This window comes from Cryptotermes secundus, unplaced genomic scaffold, assembly GCF_002891405.2.
Source record: "Cryptotermes secundus unplaced genomic scaffold, Csec_1.0 scaffold143, whole genome shotgun sequence".
Lineage (NCBI taxonomy): Eukaryota > Metazoa > Arthropoda > Insecta > Blattodea > Kalotermitidae > Cryptotermes > Cryptotermes secundus.
In genome coordinates this window covers 243004-259505 of record NW_019741301.1, presented here as the reverse complement: position 1 = coordinate 259505, position 16502 = coordinate 243004, and the positions used below count along the sequence as shown (strand labels likewise).

The window sequence follows — 16502 nt, the reverse complement described above, 5'->3', positions numbered from 1 at the left end:
TTTGAGTCAATTAATGTTCATCACTACTGCATAATGTTGTCCAGAACAATCGTGACTAAGTTCAAGTCTTCTTAATGTCCCGCCTCGGTTTACGTAACGTGTTACAATTGGGCGTAATTGAGCGGGGCTGTTGAATCGGGTTGTGGGGGGGGGGAGTAACACTGTATTTGTTTCATGGAACCCAGGGCCCAGCTCCGCTCCTCTCCCCCCCCACCCCATTCAAATTAATTGACAGCAGGAAGGAATTCGTGACCATTTAAAATGTGTCTAAAAACATCTTTGAGGTTGAGTCATCATAGAGTGACGTGAATCTTTACGTCATCAGAAGAAAATTGCTGCATTCTATTTGTAACACACCAGAATCAACATATCGGAGGTTTCGTTGAACACACAGGACAGTTCTGAGAGACTGCTTACTGGCAGAAGTGTCTTATCCTGAAGGTCGTTTCAGAAAGATCGACGGACAGACTGACAATTATCACAGCGCAAAGAAAATCACTGTTCTGCTGCCGAAGTCGAAAGGACGGACAGAAGAAACGAGGAAAAAATAAAGTTAATCCTATGCTTAACAAATTAAGCACTACGCCATGAGACGTATGGGGGAGTGGATGTATAAATCCACGTATTCTTGACACGGACATTGGATAGTAATATGGGTAGGCCCCAGAACCGGCCTGGACGACGTGGAGAGGCGAAAAGAATCTTGATACTACCGGGACTCGAACACAGACCCCTCGGTCGTCCAGCCCTTAGCCAGTCGCTATACCGAGTGAGCTATCCCGGCTGTAAAGAAAAGGACAATAGAACAGAATAGACGAAAAGGACACAAAGAATGTGAATGTGGAAGATAGGACTGGAGACATGACAGTGTAGCATCCTGTTGCACTTTTCACTTAGTATAAATTACTTCCTTAACATTTGAAAACAAGACACGCATTATAACACAGCATGAAGAAACAAAACCCGCCAAATGAACACGCATGCGCAGTGAGGGGACTGTATATTAACAAACTAAGCAACGATACAGAAGACAGCAGTTTTCTCATCCATAACTTTTAACGCATGATGATGACTACATTGGTCGAAACATGTAGTGTAAAACTTTAAAATGAGCATCTTTTAATAAGCCTTATGGAACATATGCATTGTATATGAGACTGTGGAAATAATTGATAATAAGGAACTGTTAATATTTTTCTATACATGATTTCAATCAGCATAAATTTAACTTTTAGTTACAGACATAACCTCAAAGTTTCGCGTCATGCCCATATTCGTAATTGTTAACACTTAACAGACAGACTTCCGTGAAATCCACTGAAAGTCAACCGAATCTAAGGAGGATCATCTTGCCTCCATCTTCAGGGTTGAAGAGTAATTCAAGGAAGAAACCAGCGTGAAAAAGGCATGTTCATCCGAAACGTCCTCTGACTTGCAGATAGAAGTATTCGTAACTACCGCAGAGTCAGACCCTCAGTTCCCGCACGTGGAAATCATATAGAATTATTAAATGTGTTTGTGGTCTAACTTCATTCCAAACTGCGCATGGTAAATTAGTTGTGACCGAAAATTTTAAGTGCGGGTCTTACTGTCTATGCAGTTGGAAAAAAAAGGGTCATTAAACAACCCATAATCAATCATTTCTTATCGTTGTTTACAGAACACAAAGTGATACGAATGCAGCATATCTTATTCTGCTGTCAATATCTCAGATTACATAGCGTTGAAAGTGAGGATGATAGCGAATGACTAATTGGAAAGGACTTGGAAGGAGAAGCGGTTTTGACCTAATCGAAGCATTAGCTCGGCATTTACTTGGACGGACTGGGGGGAGCCCCCCACAAAAATTCAATCAATATAGCTGTTTTGTCCCGTTCAAAATTCGAACAGTTCTTCTACAACGTTACCACAACGCTAATCAGATCGGTAAAAAAATATTATGTTAACAAGACCTGGTTATAGTTCCAACATTTGTTTTATCAGACACATTTCTGTGTCCCATGCTGAGAAGCATTTAACCGTTGTTTCCATATCAGAATTTCGCGCAGTCATTAGAGGTTTCGAGAGTAAGGCACATAAAAGGTGGCATGATGTTCCAACCAAGTTTCATGAAAACCTGTCAATTCATTCCAAAATTATTCAGTAATACACACACAAGCTGCTGACGGTAACACAGGCCTCGTATATTGTAGTGTGTACAGCCGTTGATATGCAATGGGTGCGAGATAGGCGAATAAATAACGGCCGTTTCTAGGCAACGGATTGGTAAACATGTTCCAGCGACAATGAATACGCATGCAACAATAGAATTACTCTTAGAAACAGTGTTTTCCACTCGGTCCGTGTAAAGGGGATATAAGGAAGACAGCTGGGGCGACGAAGTTAGTTGAGAGTTGAATTCTGCAAGGGAGGCTGAGAAGAAAGTGCGCTACAGTTCAGTTGTGGAATATTCGCCGGACAGTAACGATGTGAGCGCAGAAGCAGAACAGTCTCCATTGTTAAGATTCGTTACCAAGCAGCGTCTAGTGAAGATACTGCAGGCTGGAGAAGACCTGGCGTGTAGTGATTTGTAAAATGTGCAGATCAGCAATAGCGCTGTAATTACTGTAGTTCCGAGTCGTGTGTATAAGTGGTGAATAAATCCATTCACCAATCCATTTTTTTTCTGACTCTACATCCCCCTTGGGCTTTGGGCTCCGTTTTTTTTCACTTTTATGACCATTTTACAGACGGTAGGTCTGCTTGTATGAGTGATCACCTCATCGCAAGGCCTCTACCTAAACAAAGGACAACACAAACACAGAATAAACACATACACATGCCAAACATCATATTTCGTGTGGGATTCTAACCCACGATCCAGGGCTCCAAGCGAGTGAAGACAGGTCATGCCTTAGACCGCTCGGCTACAGTGACAGGCATTCACAAATCCATACCCCGTCTATAGACACACATAAATCATGACAATATCATTCTTTACAAATCAGGCAAGTAGTCCTCTGGAGCAAGTTGCTCCGGCAGTTTTTTCGGGGTTAATAATTTCTAAGATTAAACGTTAGCTTTGAGAGTTTCACGTCTCTTCCTTAGATGTAGGTCTATAGATTATGGCCCTTTGAAATCCTGAAGGTCACAACAGCTAAGAGAAAGAAGAATAATAAGAAGTGATCAAGAAAGTAAGTAAATGCACAAACAACGCAACAATGCTAATGTATCTGCACCACTGTGGCCACTAAATTCTGAAGATACCATGAGTGTAATTATCACGAAAACAGCAAGACTCTTAGGAGATGAGTCCTACTTCAGACAAACTAAATAATAAGGACTATGACGCGATGTTATCTTATATCAGATAAACATTAAATCCAAGTGTAAATCTTCACCGTTAAATTATAACACATTCAGAAGTAAACGTGCGCGTCCTACTAACTGAATAGACAGTCAGTATCAAAGCTTCACTATTCTGTTATTGAAACACTATAGCCGCGACAGCGCACTGCGCTCTGAGGGTGTATGGGGAATGGATGTATAGATCCACATTTTCATGACCTTTGCATTAGCTGGAGGCAAGTGATCAGCTTTATGCCTCGGCCGCTTTACTCCCGGCGAAAGAACTCGCAGTACCCATAGTGCACGAGGTTGGGTACACCCCAGAGCCGGTATGGACGATTTGAAGAAGAGAAATTTCTTGACTCTACCGGGACTCAAACTCCGACCTCTCAGTCGTCCAGCTCGTAGCCAGTCACTATACCAACTACGCCACCCCGGCTCCTGTCATAGAATTGTAAAAGCGTTTAAACAGGAAGGGTTAAGGGAAAGGTCGTTTATCCAGAGGATCCGTCCAGGTCTAAGGCTTTTTGGACATTTTTGTAACAAGCTTATTTTTTACGGTAAGGAGTTGTTAGCCCCACGAACAACCCCCAAAGTTGGAGGACCACCCCTTGTCGGCTGTCCGCGACTGCTTATTCAATATATTCACAGCTTCCCTCCAGACCTGGAAGGCGTCTCCATCTGCAACCTGAGGACGCGCCATGCCGTGGTGACAAGGGATTGGATTGATCTGGCTCAGGATAAGGACCAGTGGGTGACTCTTGTGAACACGGTAATGAACCTTTGGGTTCCATAAAATGCTGGGAAATTCTTGAGTAGTATGTATCTAGGTAACATAGAAGCCCATAAATAAAAGTGAAATTCGTAAAGACTTCAAACCTAGTTTTAGTGAAGACGTACGTACAAGGCTAGTTGCGTTTTAGTGGTATGTACATATCAAAGTAGTCGCAAACAAATACGCTCTTGATGTTGTTGGCCATTACGCCTCCACGCCCACCGTCTGTCATAATTGTGAAACGCATTACGGGCCTCGAAATCATCGTTATATAGCCATCGCTGTAATATAACCTACAAAGGTTAGAGTGTCTCTATTCACCAAAGCTTAGCCATCCCACTCACCGATTCTCTTCAGCTTGTGTATTCTGCACATGCGCAGCGGAGCTTGCGAGGAGCGGGGGCAGCTTAGTCGGTATAGCGACTAGAAAACGAGTTGAGCAATAGAGGACAATTTCTTTACTGGAACAAAACCAATGCACGGAGCCATACCTCCACTCACCTATGCTCTAGATGGCATGATGATTAATTAAGCACAGAGACAACGTTTACGTTCGTGTATGTAACAGCTCCAGCGCTGCTTTGATGTTAGATTCTCAGCTGGGGCTGGCTAGCTGTCCTGCCTTTACGTTTGTCGTGATTTTCCTTAGTCCGTCCTAGTGGATGTTGAGATAGTACATAAATTACTACGTATTCTCATAAGCCTATATTTATTTGTTTTTATACAAGGATAATATGCTAACAAGAAGTTCTGGGAAGAACTAATCGCCTACTTTTCTTTGATACGACACGGATCGCGTACAACACGAAGCCTCCAACAATTCTTCGTTACCACGGGAACTTCTTTACCGAGTTGATACATAGAAACGATAGAGGGATACACAGACAAACCCACGGATTCTCCTGTGATAAGAATGGACCTCATAGAAAATGACGCGTCTAATAATTTTTCTATAGTTGCCTGCGTATTTGTTTCTACGGTAGCGTTTTTACCTAGCCGTTGCCTAGGAACACAGACTGAAGGGAGGAATTTATTAAGTTCACCGTTGAGATAAGCTCAGATGCCATGATATACATGTCAAGTTTCATAAGAATTGGATCAGGCATACAAAAGTTGATGAGTGAAGGGGAATCACAGACAGCATGGGGATTGCATAAGCCTACTTTACTTTTTAAAGAAGGAAAGTAACCTAAAAACTGAACCTACTAACTGATGAACAGAAGTCCAAAGACCAAAAGTTTTTTTTTTGTATTGCTCTAGCCTTCACGAACCAAATTCTTCCCGGGTATGCGCATGCGCATAAAGCAGTAACTGTTATACACTCTATGCTTGAGTAACGGTAATCAGAAGAGGACAGCAGCATATGAACTTCCTACTGTGGCACAAGCAAGAAGACAGCAGTTTAACAGGTAAGATTAATACAAACAATATCAATAAATAGCACAGTAAATTGATGCATAGTAAACTAAATAGAAAAGAGAAAAACTAATGCATAAATTTTAATATTTTCTTACACTAAGAGACGAAACAGTACATCCACAACAAGAAGACATAATAAGTAATTATAATATATCGATATGTCAGCTTTATTTCTGCAGATACCTTCCAAGACATACAGAGTGATTCTAAATTATTGTCGGGGTTTCCGAGGTGTAAAGAAACGGACACCCGACAATAATTTAGAATCACTCTGTATTTCGGCCACTGAATCGGGCTTGTGTACATGTAAAGCTACAAAGAAACAAAAAAACAGAGATAGAAAGAGGAAGGTTACCCAGTGAGAAATCTATTTAATGAAATCTATTATTTTGTTTAACTAAAGCTTTAAATTGGAACCGTTTCGCGGTTGTTTAAAAATAAACATTAAAATGAGTTGCTTGTTAATCACTGAGCCGGAAGAGCGCAGTCAGTGTAGCGACTGGCTACGGGCTGGACGACCGAGGGGCCGGAGTTCGAGTCTCGGTAGGATCAAGAATCTTTTCACCACGTCGTCCAGACCAGTTCTGGGGTCCACCCAACCTCCTATCCAATGGGTACCTGGGACTATTGTCCTGGGGGTAAAGCGGCCAGGTCGTGAAGCTCACCACTCACCTCCAGCAAGTGCCGAGGTCAAGAAAATATGGATCTATACATCCACTCCCCCATACGCCTTCATGGCGTAGTGCTTAATTAGTTGAGCACAGGGATAACTTTACCTTACATAGGGCTAGTGTACACGAAATCATGCATTAAAATAAATAAAGGTTAGAAATATGTATTAAATAGCCAGGCTTAAGAGAATCCCGTATTTTCAAAGCAGCGGCAGTAGATACGCGTGTATGATTTCTACAGGCTGTTTCTCGAAGCAGGAAATTGCCTGGCTCCGTTAGCGGGCTACGAACTGTCACCTTCTGAGAAATATTTTGTCCTCGGTCGGGGGAACCCGATTCTGCCGCTAGAAAGAAATGTATATCTGGATCCCGTGTGGAGGCTGGTTCGAATACCTCCACTGTAGCCCTGCGAGTCATAAAAGGCGGCGAAAAGCGAACCCATTGCCTGAGGTATAACAAGTACACCCTGTACTTGAGAGATATAAACACACAGACCAGACCCTCCAGGTTAGGGGAGTCTCGAACCTGAGACAGTAAAATATGGTCATAAGTCTTTCGGGACTCGAAATGAGACCCATCCCGTCGTCAGGGAGGATGTTACATAAGGACTATGACCACAAGAGTTCAGTTGAAGAAAAAATACTGGTCGTGGTTCTCAAGGGGCTTGACGCCAAGACGAACTGATTGACGGTAAACTGTCAGTCGCAAAGTAATTCCGACACTGACTGAACTAAAACAGGCCTTGCTGTCACGATTTAACTATTATAGTTATTAATATTTACTAGCAACTAGCAACCACGGGCATAATATGCGTTTTCCTAATTAATTCGAAGGGTGTATGAACAGACATACAAAATAAAACAAACACACTCCGTGGCTTTAGACCGCAAGCGAATTATAGCGACCGAGCGACCGCAGCTTGTCGGAGAAGTTAGTGCCAACTTTAGCGGATAGAGGGTGTCGCGTGGTCGGCGCAAGGAATTCAAACGGCCGTTAATTTCGGCATACACATCACTACAACAAGTCAAAAGCCGGTCACAGTGGCCGCGCGGTCTAAGCCCGCTCGAATGCTGGGATCGTGGGTTCGGATCCCATTCAAAGCATGAATATGTGTGCATTTATTCTGTTTGTGTTGTTCTGTGTGTAGGTAGCGGCCTTGCGACTGGCTGATCCCCCGTCCAAGGAGTTCTACCGAAGGTGTATAGATTAAGAAACTGAGAAAGCGGACAAAGTCGACAAGGGCTGTAGAGCCATTGATAGACAGATAATAGGTAAACAAAGGTAAAGCAATCCCTGTAATAGTTCGTGAAGGCCCATAGGATTGTGAGACGTTGAGGCTCCCACAATTTCTATAGACAGTCGGCTCACAGATGGCGGTGAGGTTGTCAGCCTTACGCGCCGGCCGCCATTTACTCCCCCCCCCCAGGAAGATTCCTGGTATTCATTTCTGTTAGAGGCTGAGTCGACCCCAGGGCCATAGTGCGGCTGGAAGGATTAGGTCAATTGAAAGAAAATCCAATGACCTCATCGGGAACTGAACCCGGGACCTTCCGGCTTGTAGTATAGTGTATCAACCAACTACGCTACCGCGTAGGTAAGACCTCACTAACCCGGAGTAATTGTGGAGCGAACCCTTGTCCGGTTTATACGTAGAAGTGCTGCAGAAAATACGTTCATGGAATATATAAAATGGACCTTAATTTTCTCTTTAGGTAATACAACTTTATTTTGAAACTTAAGTTGCGTATCATGAAATAAATTTACTTGTCATAAAATGTAAAGTTTTGACGTCGGTCTTTAAAACATTTGACGTAGCCTACATACTAAGTACAAGTACTAAGTATAAGGGACTAAGTCCCTTGTACTGCGGCCACTTCTGGCCTATTGTGCCAGCCCCAGATGGTAGGTGAGGGTGATTATGGAGCAATTGGTGGAATGAAGATTGGCAGGGGAAACCGAAGCACTCGGAGAAAACCTGGCCCAGCGCCACTTTTTCCGCCACAAATCCCACTTGTCTAGACCCCGGGATCGAACTCGGGCAGCCGCGGTGGGAAGCCAGCGACTAACCGCTTAAGCTATGGCGCGGTCCTAGTTAGTTAGTTAGTTAATTAGTTACGCTTTAATTGGGGCTGCGAATACAGTAAAACTTGGTTATAGCAACATCGGTTTCTGCGACACCTTGTCTATTGCGTCAAATATTCAATGGTACAAACTAATTCCTCATAAAGCAACTGTTTTTATACCTTGCTTAGTACGACATGCACAAATGCATCAACCTCGTATGTAACGTCATTTTCATTCCTGAATTTCTCTGATATGGACATTGAACGTAATTTAGAAAGTGTGTATTGGGCAAGTAACAGGAAACAGATGAAGATAACTGATTACTGTACTCGTATCTAGGTACAGTAAGGCACAACAATTGATGTAATCTACTGTAATTTGGTGAGTAGGCCTACCTTTAATATACAGTATTAGTGCGGTGTGTATTGTCAGTGAAAAGCGCTGCAATATGTCTTTGATATTACACATTTGGGCAATTCCACGTTAATGTTACGTTAGTCTGTACTTAACTATGTATTTCACTAAAAAATGCAACATTTTAACTCTGTTTTTGGTAGATTTTTACGTGACTAACATAAGGCTACTGTGGAAGTGCCCATTTCGGTTACAACGACATTCGTTTATAACGACACTATTTTTAGATTTTTAGGTCCCTTTGATGACGTTATAACCAAGTTCTACTGTATTTGCAATCCAGTGGGAAGATGGTGACCGAAGAATGCTGGTCCCAAGACGCTCTATATACAAGCATTTATGACGTAAATGATATTAATTGACGTAAGTGTTAACGACTGGTAGTAGGTTTATCCAGTGGTAGAATTAGTACTAGCTAAGCCAACACGTGCAGCGCTCTATCGGCTCTAAGGCTGACAACCTTACCGCCATCTGTGAGCCGATTGTCTAGAGAAAATGTGGGAGCCTCGGCGTCTCACAACCCTATGGGCCTTCACGGCCTGTTACAGGGATAGCCTTCCTTACCTTTTATAAACAAAGCAACAAGGAGATCCCATGATGATCGGGTTACATTTCCGGTTGTGCCTTTCGGATTCTTCTCACATCGAGGTCCGGGTCTCGAGGCGTTGCGATATCATTTTCAGATGTTGAAGGATTAGCCGTTTATTTATAAAAATTGGAAAATCCTGCTTGTTCCTTGTAGTTAATTAAGCACTGTGCCCATGAAGATTTACGGGGACTGGAGGTATAACTCCACCATTCCTGATCTTGGCAGTAGATGAAGGTGACTGGCCAGTTTCACGCCCCCGGGCGATTTACCCCCGGGTAAAGAACATCCGGTACCCATTGGATAGGAGTCTGGGTTGACCCCAAAAGCGATCTGGGAACTGTGGAATAGAGAAAATACTTTGCCCTACCTGGAACCGAACTTCAGCCGTCCAGTCTGTAGCAACATCGGCTAAGCTAGTATATTTATGTGGCGAAGTTTTATCAACTGAATATACCAAAATACCTCCAAGAAAGACTAATTAGGAATGATTTGTTAAGACGAGGAACTAGACTGTCATGGCCTATTTTATTTAATAGTTTAACGAATGTTTGTGGAGATCAACAAGAATTCGGAAGAGACGAAAGGGAACGTAGTGGGATAAAAGCGTTCGGAACCTGACGTAGACAACAATCTATCAGTGATTTCAAAGGATAAAAGTACTCTACGCCTAACCTCCACATCGCCATACACCATCACAGGTTGTGAATACAACGAAAACTTGTTAGAAGCATGTCATTTGTGGCAGGTAGACCTGCAACATGTGCCAGCGTCTGAGGGTCTAACGGCAGTGTGTGCTGGCTCCAGAGGGGTGACCTCGTCTAGTCTGGTTGGGTTTACAGACACTCGGAGGAATGTGATGGCGCCATCTGCAAGTCTCATTATGATGATGATGTGGCACTCAGGAAACATCCAATAAGAATGTATGCAGGGGTGAATGCAAATGGTAAAATTATCCCTGCAACAGGCCATGGAGGGCCATAGGGTTGTGAGACGTCGAGGCTGCCACATTTTCTAGACAATCGGGTAAAATATGGTGTTGAGGTTGTCAGCTTTACGCGCCGGCCCGCACATTTACCCCCGAGGAAGATTCTTGGTACTCGTTTCTGTTAGAGGTTGAGTCAACCCCAGAGCCATTGTAAGGCTGGAAAGTTTAGGCCAATTGAAAAATCCCATTACCTCAACGAGAATCGAACCCGCGACCACCAAATACACTGCCGCGTGCCCCCATGTATGTGGGGGAATAAGAAAAACACTAATGGAGATAAAGATGATGGATAACGCTAAATCCGAGTACAAAGAGGATTAAAGAGGGGAAGGAGGAGGCCCACTGGCAACGGCGGGGGCCGACACCGCCCACAGGGGGTTCCAAAAAGAAAAATTGAATCATGTATAAAATATATAAAATACTAATAACACACATTAGAGACATATCTTTGAAAGTTATTTTTCTAGTCTGAATACACTAAAACTATTGGTAAAAATGTCCTTAATCGGATTAAATTTAAATTTGTACAGACATATTCTGGTTTCCCTTGCAGACAGTCCTGGTGATGGCCGTTGAGGAAGACGGCGAGGAACGAGGAGGTGGAAGATAGAACGAAAAGTAAACGAAAGAGAAGAATATGAAACAGTGTGAGAAGGCGAAAAGGATTATTAAGAAAGAGAAGCCGGAGAACGAAGAGGATCAGAGAGAGAGAGAGAGGAAAAGGACGAAAACTAGAAGAAGACTCGGAAAAGGAATACAATGAGAACTCGAAGAAGGAGACTAGATGGAAAAAGACAACGATAGCTCTGTTGTGGAAGAGGAAATTATCCGATGTAGTGTATACACCCAATTCAAATCAAAGTGACTTGATTGCTTGCGGCGTGGCGTAAGCGCGAAGATTTCCGAAGTCAGCCGAGCTGTATGCCAGTGTTATAAGTGGCGAAGACTAGGGAGACAACATTCATACAGACTTCCGAGCTGTAGTGGGTCGGTAGTGGAACTTGGAGCTGCGCATGTGCTGTGCCACACAACTCACGTGTTCGCTTGCGAGTGTTTTTCAAGTGGTGTGATTCTACGCAGAAAGAAAAACAGAGATAATAAACAAACGTAATAGTTTTAACAAAATTTTAAATTGTAATAAACTGACTTGTATCTTGTTCGCATTATTCTTATAATTCATTTTAATTAAATATGTGTACAGCGGACGAAAACATGCAACCATTTGAAGTGATTAAAAAATCACACAAAACATTGAGACTTGGGTTACAGTGAGAAGCTACCTGCTCGAGTGTTAGATTTATTATCTCTCGTTCTTTATATAAATTTTTATCAGTTCTTCAAGAAGGACATCAGACTGAAGTGTTTTCTGTTCCAATTTATTTATAAACCTCACGTACAGTCTATTATATGTTTACTATCTTATTATTTCTTTCTACAGTCCCGAAACAAATATAAAACAAGCATTGACATTAGCTTTATTGCCTCTGTGTTTTTCTGGCTGTCGCCACCAGGGCGTAGCACAGTCAAGAGGTAATCGAATTTGGGTTTATGTTTGATATTTCCAGTTAATTAAAGTCCTATTATTGCCTAGTTACACACAGTAGACCTTTATGAAATGTTGTATTCTACGGAACGAGTCTAGAAGAAGAAGCAAAGATTATAGATACAAAAACAGTTGAAACAGCTCACGTGAACTTTTACTGTAGGAAGGAATACTTGTGTGTGAGTGTATCGAGTAGGCAGTGGAATAATAAAAAGAGGAAAAGATAATTATTCTGCGTGTGTACGTGTGAGTGTTTTTTTTTTTTTGAGGGGGCAGTGATTTGGGAGGAGGAGCTATCAGCATAATCATTCTATAACTTGGTTTTTCCTTTTTTCGTTTTTTTTTTATATTGTGGCGTACGCCCCGTTTTCATATTACATACGATGGACCTGCGACATGCTGCCGGCAGCCAAAGCCTACTGGAATCAACATAATCATAAACACCATCAAGAAAACAAGGAAAAAGAAGACGACATTCTGTAATACCACTAGATCCAGTGTTATCTGAGCCAGGGCAGGACAAGGACAGCAGGACAAAGGTAGGCATGAACGCTGACATCTATATTACCACTTCTCCTTATTTAAGTGTTAATTTTCTTTTATTTAGGTTTTACCTTATTTTATGTTGGGTTTTCCCCCTTAAAACGCGTTTCTTTCATGCTTGTGGATATTACAGTGTCACAAATATCTCGTTACGAAATGCCAATTAAATCCACAGTCACTTCTGTTATTTGCTGCCATGCGGAACTGGGAAGGGGGGTACGAAAATCCTTGAATTTTTGAAAATACAAATAAAAATTTAATAGAATACGCCAATTCTTTTATTACAAGGAAACTGGAATAAGCCTGAACACAATTTTTGGCGCCACATATGCTTCAACTCTAAGCTGATACATAAGAACACTTTTAAACGAAATGAAAGTTTATAAACAAAGCAAGAAAGCAAAGTAAAGCAGTACTTGAAGAATGTCGTCATCTGGGATGTAGCGCCGTGTAGATCTTGTGTAAACCGACGTTTCGGAGGAACGATGTTTTAGCAACCGAATCACGTTTTACTTTCGTATGAAAATGAATGATGAACTGTCTTAGAATACGGAACGAAACGGCCATGGAATTTAAGTTATTATCCCAGAACTAGTGCCGAGGTCAAGAAAATGTGAAAATATAAATCCACTACCTCATACGCCTTTATGGAGTAAAGAAAAAAACTCCGCGGCCTGTAGTCCGCAAACGAACTATACAGACCGAGCCACCGCCGCTGTCGGCGAAGTCAAGTGCCAACTTAAGCGAATAGACGGTGTCGCGTGGTCAGCGCAACGAATCCCCACAGCCGTTAACCTTGGTTTTCTAGACCGGAGCCGCTGTTTCCTTGAAATAGCTCCTCAGTTATCCTGACGAGGTTGAGGGGACACCGTTCCAGACCCACCACTTCTCAGGAAATCTGGTAACGCCGGAAATCGAACCCGGGACCTCTGGATCTGTAGCCAGGAACTCTGACCACTAGACCACAGAGGCGGTCCCGCCTTCATGGAGTAGTGTTGAATTTATTGAGCACAAGGTCATGTTTACCTTTTTATCACTGAATTTTTCCTGGAGGGAAAGCGATAAATATACTCAGAATAACTGGCCTTAATTTCGAAATTATAATCCTGGAAGAGAATATGACGTAGGGTTGCTTCGGCTCTAATAGAAAAGGCCGCGCCATAGCTCAAGCGGTTAGTCGCTGGCTGGGTTCGATCCCGGGTCTGGTCAAGTGGGATTTGTGGTGGACAAAGTGGCGCTGGGGCAGGTTTTCTCCGAGTACTTTGGTTTCCCCTGCCAATCTTCACTCCACCAATTGCTCCACAATCACCCTCACCTATCATCTGGGGCTGGTGCAATAGGCCAGAAGTGGCCGCAGTACAAGGGACTTAGTCCCACCCCACTAGCAAAAAAAAAATATATATATATATAATAGAAATGCAAATAATGTTCGAATTAAAGAAAATAACATAATAATAATAATAATAATAGTCGCCTGCGAGCCTGACAGAAGTTCGAAGTTGTTCGAATTAAAGAGAATACCAAAATACAGTAGCACTAATACAACGTTGTTTCCGTTAAAGAGAATATTAAAATTAGAAATAAAGGAAACACGTATCCTGATTTAGGAAAACTTTTTTAACTCATGAAAGCGGCGACCCCTATATATATGTGCACAACATGCCGCTAGTTTGAGTTTTATAACACGAAGATTCAGTTAATTTTTGTTATTTACATCACAAGTGGACACACGACAGAGTCAAGTTTTTTATTTTATTTATAATTTAACGACGCTGTCAGTGTCTCAGACTGTGTGGCGTACAATGGTATTGTGACATGTAGACCCATTGCTAGGCAACGGCCGCAAAACAAACAACTAGACGACAACAGAGTAACGGTGTTTTTGTGCGGTCCGTGTCGGGATGTTAGGACAGTTAGTGAGTGAGTTCGTCAAGTGTTGCTGTAGCTAAGGTCGGGGATAGTTCAGGAACCCTTAGTAAGGAGAACGTTCTCTCTTGGGAGCCGTTACCAGGCAACCAATGAAGACATAACATGCTAGAACACTTAAGTGTGTCGTCTAGTGAACTGTAAAGTGTGTGAATTAGTGAAACGGTGATAATTACTTGTAGTTACGGATCTGTAAGGGTTCAATAAATCCTTTTTTTTTTCTTGGCACTACAGCCCCAGTGGGCCCAGGCCTCAATAAATCCGATTACCGATCCAAACCCTGGCTATAGTCATTATAAAATCGCGTTACAGTATGGCTATAAATAAAGAATTGATAAGAACTGAAAGTCCCCCGTGACATAATCCTGATATGTGACTGAGAGAAACATATACAACGGCATGAGAGTTGATATTTTAGCCGAGAGTCGAGTCTTCCACTTCGCGAATACAAACCAGAACGTTACCAGTTGAGTCTTGTTGCTGTGATCGTGAACCATCTGCCTGAGGAGGGCACTACCAAGGAGCACGTTTCCGAAATCAGTAGAAGTAACAGAGGGTGAGGGCTTGTCACAAGTCTCGTTCTACCCATGACCTGAGTAATTATATATATTGAATCTAGGTAAAGATGGAACCATTTTAATTTTAATTCACATACCCGTGTGGGGGCGCGGTCGAATACCTCCACCGTGACCCTTCGGGTCGTAGGAGGCGACGAAAAGGGAAATCTGGAATCTGAGACAGTAAAATATGGTCGCGAGTCCCTAGGAACCCGGAGCTGAGAAAGACTGCGCTGACAAGGGCCAGCAGTATATGCGAAAGACAGACCCGTCCTCTCATCAGAGAGGGCGCCCCACATAAACAAGACCATAACTGTCAAACGGTAATAAATATCTGATCATGAACCCCAGATGTGGCTCGACACCAGGACTTACTTACTGACCGACCGACCGACCGACCGACCGACCGTCCGTCCGACCGTCCATCCGTCCGTCCGTCCGTAAGTCGCAATGTGACTTTGACTGTAGAACCCATTTTAAGCAGAACGCATTCAGCCTGTCTAAAGACGGAAAATGTTTTCTGCAGAACGCATTCAACCTGTGTAAACATGAAAACATTTTTTTGTAATACTTGTTAAAACCCGCTACGTGTTTCGTTCAGTGTCATATACATTTGGTACTTTCTTATACAAGATGAGTGATCAGCCCGCCTCAAGGCATCTGCCTACAGACAGGGCAACACAAACAGAATAAACACACACACATACAAACATCCATGCCTTGTGTTGGATTCGAACCCAATATCCCGGCTTCCAAGCAAAGACAATACATGCCCTAGACCTCTCGGCTACAGTGACCGGCCAAGTACACAAAAGGATGCAAATTTTAAGTAAATTTATTTGCCTGTTATTGATACAGGATGTAATTAAATACTCTTGATATTTCTTCTGGAAGTTGGTACACTCCGATTACAGAAACCTGTATAAGATATAAATATGTATCTATGATCCTTGAGATTCTGTTTTAAACAAGTTTTAAATTTCTTTGTTGCAATTTCTTTTGTTTTAAAACTGAGACAGCCGCAGGTAAGTGACGTCACATAATTACAGCCATTTCCTGATATACATGCGTTGGATTTACGTGAGTGAAGAATATATACCACTTCTTAATTATCATTTTATTTATAGCTATAATGAGATAACACGATCAGTAACAGGCAGCTTCTTAATTTACGTCGTTTTATTTCCCACAATAAAACGATTAGTAACAGGCAATATGGCGGACGACTTCTTGGCTTTGAAGACAACCGAAGCTGCGCGTACATAGCTGCGCGCAGGGACGGTATAAAATACGAAATAATGTCCAGTGATTGAAGTTAGTTCTTTGTAACGGACCCAGCTGTGTAGGTGTCTTCCCTTCTTCGCCTGAGGACGGAAATATATCCAGTTTCCGAAACTTTGTTTTCTAGTTTATACAATACCGGACGATGGACAGAGCCCCAAAACTAAATAATTCTGAAAGTAATCATTACTACGGAAATCATTTTATATGAATAAAATAGTCCTTTGGGATTACTTAATGCACACAACCCCCCAATCTTCCTTTAGTTCTTATGGAAAATTTGATTTTGTTTTACGCGTATTTAATATAGGCGATGTCTGTCAGCAACACATCTACTGCATAAATCGATAAATGACAGTAAATGTACTTATTATTGTCAAATAAACCTGTAATGCATTGGATGGGTGA

General features: G+C 42.3%; 1 protein-coding gene across 3 annotated transcripts in view; it reads left to right on the top strand.

Annotated features, from left to right (window-relative positions):
• The first annotated feature begins 5423 nt into the window (after window positions 1-5423).
• LOC111872693 (noggin-2) overlaps window positions 5424-16502 on the top strand; it is a 138211-nt gene continuing 127132 nt past the window's right edge. For 2 of the 3 annotated variants that reach the window (XM_023866818.2, XM_023866814.2), the window contains exons 1-2: window positions 5424-5511; window positions 10798-12326. The gene's annotated coding sequence lies outside the window, so the exon portion shown is untranslated. Of the gene's footprint in view, window positions 5512-8897; window positions 9034-10797; window positions 12327-16502 lie in introns of all 3 variants that reach the window. The other variant, XM_023866815.2, reaches the window with a different exon arrangement.